This window comes from Bidens hawaiensis, unplaced genomic scaffold, assembly GCF_021521415.1.
Source record: "Bidens hawaiensis isolate Kalapana, Puna unplaced genomic scaffold, B.hawaiensis_p1.1 tig00035169_1, whole genome shotgun sequence".
Classification (NCBI taxonomy): Eukaryota; Viridiplantae; Streptophyta; class Magnoliopsida; order Asterales; family Asteraceae; genus Bidens; species Bidens hawaiensis.
The window spans coordinates 50315-57814 of NW_027505358.1; positions in this window are offsets into that span (position 1 = coordinate 50315).

Below are 7500 nucleotides of genomic sequence, written 5' to 3' on the forward strand. Positions count from 1 at the left end.
CAAGTTTTGGATTTTTGGCAACCTATGCCCTTATACTTCATAAAATGTGTAAATATTGAATATTTTGAATTTAATTTAAGGATTTAACTACTTTAAGAACATGAGGGGTATAAAGTGTAAAATACAACTTTTAAATACTCATAAATACTTGATAATATTATTGATAAAGATCCAAAAAAGGTCCTGAATCGGGTTTTATGTAAACGAATAAGGGTTCGAAAAATCCAAGATGTTACATTAATTAAATATATTTAAACTAAATTTATATAAAACTAGTAGTAATCTCCACTCGTTAAGCAAACCAAACACCACTTTTAGCTTGAAATATCTTGTCGTATTAGCCTTTTTATATGTGTATATATATATAATTATATATATATATGTGTGTGTGTGTGTGTATATATAATTATATATATATATATATATGTGTATATATATATATGTATATATAGGGGTGGAGTTATAATAAGAACTGAAGTGTGTCTAAAAAGTGTAAGAAGTAATCTGGTGCGTTAGATTTAGTGATCTGATGGTCTAGATGGAAAGTGTGGTTTTTAGGCGGTGTGTTTTATTTTAATACTTGTTTTATAACACTTTAAGGGCATCATTGTCTAGTGTGTTGTATTATATATGGAAACAAAATTAAATTACAACACCAAGAACACATCGTAATCTGTATTACAGTGTGTTTTAAAATACAATACCAAATATTAATCCATATTTAGAACACAACATCAACAACACCAAGAACACTAAGAACACCAAGAACATAAAGAACAAAAACACACTTAACAAAAACACCCCAATAATTAAAACATAATAAGTATTAATTCTAATTACAAAAAAATATATGTTAAAGCATAGCATATTAAGCCGGCGATGTTTAATTCACCTCCGCCATCACCACCACCGCCTCCGCCGCCGCCGTCAGACACCCCCACTCCAGCGTCACCGCCATTCACGTCCGCCGTCACCACCACCGCCTCCGCCGACGTACACCCCCATTCCACCGTCACTACCATCCACCTCGCGCGTCGGTAAACCGCCGTGTTCCGCCGTAACAGTCGTATTCCGCCACCTCCGTACACCACACCGCCGTGTTCCGCCATATCCGGCCATACACCGCCATGTTCTTGCACCACGCTTTTTCCGGCGGTAAAATCCGACCAAGAAAAAACCGACCAAGAATTGTCCAATAACTGCCGTGTTCCGCCACCGCCGTACACCATATTCCGGCCGTACACTGCCATGTTCCACCATATTCCGGCCATACACCGCCGTGTTTTGTCGTACACCATATACCGGCGTATACCGCCGTACACCGTAATCCAAGATATGCAGATTAAACACTCCGGAGCATGTGCCGTCATTGAATGGTGGTGGTGATTGGCGGGTGAATATGGTGGTCAGATGGGTGAATGGTAGTGGGTCTAAAGAGATGAACGGTGGTTTGGTTGTTATAAGATTAAGAAAGGAGATAATAATGTATAATAACTTTAAATTGATTCCAAAAATTACGTAAATACATTTCAAAAAGAATAAAAATTCTATGGACCATCTTACCCCTATGTGTTTAATTTGATCCAATGGTCTTAATCATTTACTACACTTCTTAGGAAATGTTAACTTCTTATTCTAACCTTGCTCCCTCTCCCTCTCTCTCTCTCTCTCTCTATATATATATATATATATATATATATATATAGCCTGATTACACTTTTTTCTCAATTTAACCTATTAGAATTATTTTAATTAACCTAAATTAGTTTTACGAACCGATACCCGCTAAACTTTCAATGTTAAAAGTTTCATTTAAGGTTTTCGTGTGTGTGTGTGTGTGTTAGTTGCATTTTTGGCACGTTTTATAACACTTTAAACACTTAATTTTTGCCATATATAATGCATTTAGTGTACATATGTCACTTTAATTTGTGAAACCTTTATTTTGTGGAGCGGAGTCTACTTTGAATCGTTTATTGTTTTTGGATGCGGAGCGGTTGCAAGAGACGAGAGCAAGAACTTGAAAGGATTCAATTTTACAAGTCCAAAGCAATGATAAATTAAGTTCTGAAAGTTACAAGGTTGGCAAGATATTGGAACTAGCAAATTAATAAGTTAGATTAAACATTTGCTAGATGTTTGAATTATTTTGTGTGACTAATTGAGCCACACATTTACAATTGACAAACGGAGCAAATGGCACTCATCACTCAAGTGTGGTGAAAATTAAATGTGTTGGGCTGAAAATTAAATTATAATATTAGAGTTAAATGGGCCAGAAAGCTTAATGAGATAAGTGAACAAATTTAGCTGGGGGACTTGGAGATATATATCTTTTGAGAGGAGAGAAAAAAGGGACGACACATCTCTCTTTGGCGGCATAAACATTCCAAGGAGGAGAAGAGAGCATTATTTGGTTGATTTTGTTAGTAAGATCATTTGTTTCATGTTTTGTTTTTTTAACGGTTCGATTGATTTAGCCACCATGTCCTGCTAAATCAATATAATTTCGACACTAAGGTATTTTGATTTTGATTCAAAACTTGTGTGAAACAATTATGTGATTCGTTTGTTTGATTCTTGTGCTTAAACCCGGTTCCACACCGGCATATATTAGATTGTTAATAAACTTGATCACCTTATTAATTTTTCTAATAAAGTTCATCAATATTTAAAACCCTAATCAGTTTTTAAGTTTTGATAAAAGGAACGAATAATATTTTGTGTTTGTCTATGAACCCAAAATCATTATAGAATTAAAACAATATAATTAAACATTCCGAACGGCGTGGGTGCTTAATTATAATCGATACTTCTATCACGCAACCCGCACACTAAGATCCGAACAGCGTGAGATTGGAGTAGCGGGTTGGCTCTAATCACCGAACAGTGTGTGGTTAGACATTAGATAGAGTGGATGTCCGAACGGCGTGACGTCTAGTATTGATACAAATCGTTTAAATAAATATCATTGCACCATAATTGTTAATGATCATAAGCTAGAATTAAATCAAGAAATGGCCTTAGTGTTGGAATTAGTTTCTAAATATTTGAGTTCACATTTTTATAATAAATTTGCTTTCGTTAGTTTTACGTTGAAATCAAAATCCCCCCTTTAAAAACAATCGTGTTTGCACTTAAAACGTTTTGGTATAATAAAGTTAATCTGTATCTCTGAGGACACAAACCTTACTTCCATTCATACTATTCAGAGTAAGTCTAAGTAGGTTTATTTTATTTGTTGGATTCGACACCCATCAATATATATATATATATATATATATATATATATATATATATTATAATTATATTTTTTAGTAAATAAATAAGTAACCTAAGTATTTATACTCGTTTGCATAAATCGACTATCACTAAGCTTCAAAACGATTTTTTTTATAAATATAAAATGTAACATCCAACTTTTGTTAAATAATAAATGGCGGAAAGTTTTGTTATTAACTGTGTGTCGTTAAGTTAGTCGTGTTTTAAATGTTTGGTCAATATTTGGATTTGGAATTGTGAGTGGGTTGTGGGGCCCATGACCTCCTATATAAAGCCTAACCCCTCCACCCTTTCACCATTTTTGTTACCTTTCACCACACACACACTCAAGAACACACACACACACTTTCTCTCTACATTCCGGATCCAAATCCGTGTAAAAAGAGGAAGAATCCTGTGTGTAGACATCATCAAATAACAAGAATCACGTCCAGATCTACGTATTGTCCGGATCTGAACTCGAACCCGAAGCAAAAGGTAGGTTTCGGTTTAAATGGTTAAGCTTTATGGTTAGAATCGGCATGCTAACAGATATAATAATAGATCGGGTTGTGAAATGTAAGAAAAATATAAACTTGGTAAGTTATAACCTCTCGGGTGCACTTTAAGATAAAAAGATGGCGTTTGGACTATGAGAGATATGGGTTCAGGATCAGGTGCATGGGGTCAGAATGTGTCGAAAGTTAAAAAAGAGTAAAAATCAGGTCCTGAGGAAGAGTTACGAAGTAAAATGGCTTTAAAATGGTAACAACGAAGAAAGGAAGGTATTTCGCTTCGCTCAGCCGTGAGAAGCGAAAACAGGTATTTCGCTTCGCTCAGCCGTGAGAAGCGAAACAGGTATTTCGCTTCACTCATCCATGAGAAGCGAAAAGTTATGCGAAGCGAAATTCTATGCGAAATTCCTCCCATGCGAAATTGTTTAAGTTGTTATTAAAATATGACCCGATTCATTTTCTGATGCGTTTTTGTTAAATGACCTATTAGCTCAACCCCAGCCAGGGGCTCTGCCCCTTGGACCTTGCTAGGGGCTGCCGCCCCTAGACCTTGCTACCAGGGGCGCTGCCCCCGGACCCCCATTAGTTGAGAGTTTCATTAACTTAGATGTAGGAAGTAGTAGTAATTGATGATTGACACGCGTAATGTATTGTACAGTTAGCCGTGCACAACTAAGGAAATGCATTACCATTAACGGCGAGAGAAACCGGCTCCAGGTGAGTTCTAGCCCCGTTTCCTTGTTATGTTTTCGGGGCTGTGTGGATACTCCTATGTGGCAGTTAAAATGCTTATCTTAAGTGATAGGTATATGATACGTGTATGATCGTGCATTGAATGTTATTACTATATGATGGTTATGTGAATGAATGTGTATGTAAATATCATACACATAAGACAAGTAAAGTATGCGCTTATGATAGGGACCAGGCCTTCATAATATCTGAGATGTTAGGGACCAGACCCTTATAATATCTGAGATGTTTAAGATGGAATAGCTTATGGTATACCATAGGGTTTTATGAAAGAAAGTATGTAAGTACGTATGCATGTATATAAAGTATGTGTGAAAGAAGTAATAGCAAAGAAATGTATGAATACGTATCTTCGGACGCGTATGAGTAAGGATAGGAATGTATTGTATGTTAATTGATTAACTAGAACTCACTCAGCGTAGTTGACTTTTAGTATGCACACAGGCAAATAGGTTGAGGCAGTTGGCTTGAGGAGGGACACATGGCACGAGCTAAAGAGACTGACATCTCTGAAGAAGTGTCATGACTATTTTATGTTATGTTATGAAAAGACAATTTGTATGTTAAGACAAAAATGAATATTTGTAATGTGATGTTGAAGTGTTACATTATTCCGCGAAAGGTTAAATTAACTCTGATTTTAGAACTGTGTTTATGAGTAAATCCAACACCAAAGTAGGGGTTACCGGGAATGGGGCCTTACATAAAATATTAAATTAAACGTTTATACATCGAAAAGGAGATTGTTATCTATATCTATATATTACATATAAAACATTTTAGACGGACATAACAGTAATTTTGCCATTTTAAGATGCTGTTAAATTAATTAAGGGAGACGCCGCTAAAACTGATTACTACACCGGTGGCGACCTTATACCTTCAATTGTACCGCTAAAGTTAACTCAATTGATTGCTCCATTCATTGTCAGTTTCATCATCAATTAATTGACGTTTTATTATTCCAAACTCTATTTAGTTATACCAGCTCTCACGATAGTACTCTATTAGGGTAAGAATTCCAGGTAATCTATGTCTGTGTTGTTCAATTTCAATTCAATCGATCCTATTCAGTTTCAATTCAATGGATCTTGTTCAATTATGTGCAACTAATTCTGGACCGTCTGTTTTGTTCTACTATCGATTGAGGAGCCAAACATCCGTTACCGGAGGATGATTCTTTAAGTATAGTTCGGCTCAGCCACCACCCACAATCGCATCACCAAAGACAGGTACGCATGCTTCTTCTCCGGTTATACATTTTTTTTCCGTTTCAAGGGTCTTCAGTTTCTGATTTTGTTTTTCATTGTTATAGATTGTCAGTTTTGTTGAATTCATAGTTGTTTAGTTTGTTGATCGTATATTGAATATAGTCTTTCCTATATCCCTAATTGAAAACAGAAATCCATCTTGCTCATATACTCAATTTTGCTGTTGGTAAACCCCTAAATGAAAATAGGATTTTTTGTTCAAGCCATTTATGATTGTTGTGGTTGAAGTTGACACATTCGTTTTTTTTTTCTTTTTCTTTTTATGATTAAAATGACACTTTGTGCTTAGTTTTGATCCTTTTTTGCAGTATCATTCTATTACCAATAGCTTGTATTGTGATAAGAAGAATCATAGAAGATACTATTTTTTGGGAACAGGTTGACTTGAACAGCAGCGCTTCCTTTGCTTGAATAGTTTCTAAACCCGAAGTGTTCAGAATATGCTGAAGAGTTACAACGGTTATAACATTTTATACTAACTTAACCTAATATGTTACTCAGCCCTTATAAAAACAAAGACCACTTTCAGCTCTCATTGACTCAGTTCTTGATTTTAATAAATGACTTTTGCGGTTCAAGGATTAGGTAAATCTCTAGCTATACCCTTGTTAACTCAATTTTAGATCAATAATTTTTTATTCTTAATAATCATTTATTGAAAAGGTATCCTTTTAATTTGGCTTAAAACGATCCTTTTTAAAAAGGTACGGGTCAAAATGGTCTTTTATAATGGTATCGGTTTGGTTAGTGTCAAAACAGGCCCCATTTTAAAAACGTATCGGTTTCGGTTTGGGCAAAAAAAAGCCATTCAAAAAGGTATCAGTTTGGTTCGTGTGAAATGGCTTGTTTTAGAAAGGTATTCATTTGGTTCATGTCAAAACGGGCTATTTTAAAAAGGTATTGGTTTGGTTTGTGTGAAAACTGGCCATTTTAAAAAGGTATATGCATAGACAAAATGACAAATTTTAATCATATAGTATTTTAGAATTTTTGAAGCTGTCAAGATCATCTTCTGCATCATATCTTTTCCCAGTTTTTTTTACGAAACTTTTATTTTATTTTGTTTGGAGTTTTGAGTAGGAACTCTTTACTGTCAAGTCAAAGTTCATGAAGATCAACTTATAATATGATAAATGGTTATATTAACACCTTAAGGAATTCATGAATTGCATATGTGATAGATCAGCAAAATAATTAATTAGTTAGGTTAATAATATTTTGTTTGCCGGTAATTTTTTTGTGTGTGACTTGTGATTCAACCCAAACCAAACCAACATTGCCATTATTTTAATGTGTTTTGGATCACGCTGCATCGCGCAGGTTTCCTGCTGATAAATATCAATTATAATGTTTCTAAGCTTATAAATCTTGTTACATTTTACACAGAGATCAACAACTTCACTTGTAAGCCCTGTCCCCTGATGATTTTTCACACACTAATGATACTTTGGCTCTTGAAGATGGGATTGGAACACTAGACCTCAAAGGCAGTGCACTTCATCTTCTGTACATGTAACAGGTTCTTTAAGTTTTTAGTGGTGGGGTTGGCCGAGAAAAATGGTGTGTACTGTGTAGTATATATACATCTTTAATGGTATGTAGTATGTTTTATTATATGTTTATATGTAATATTAGTTAGCGTATAAATATATTAAATACAAAATATAAATGAACGTTCAATTAGGCTCACGAGCCTGCCA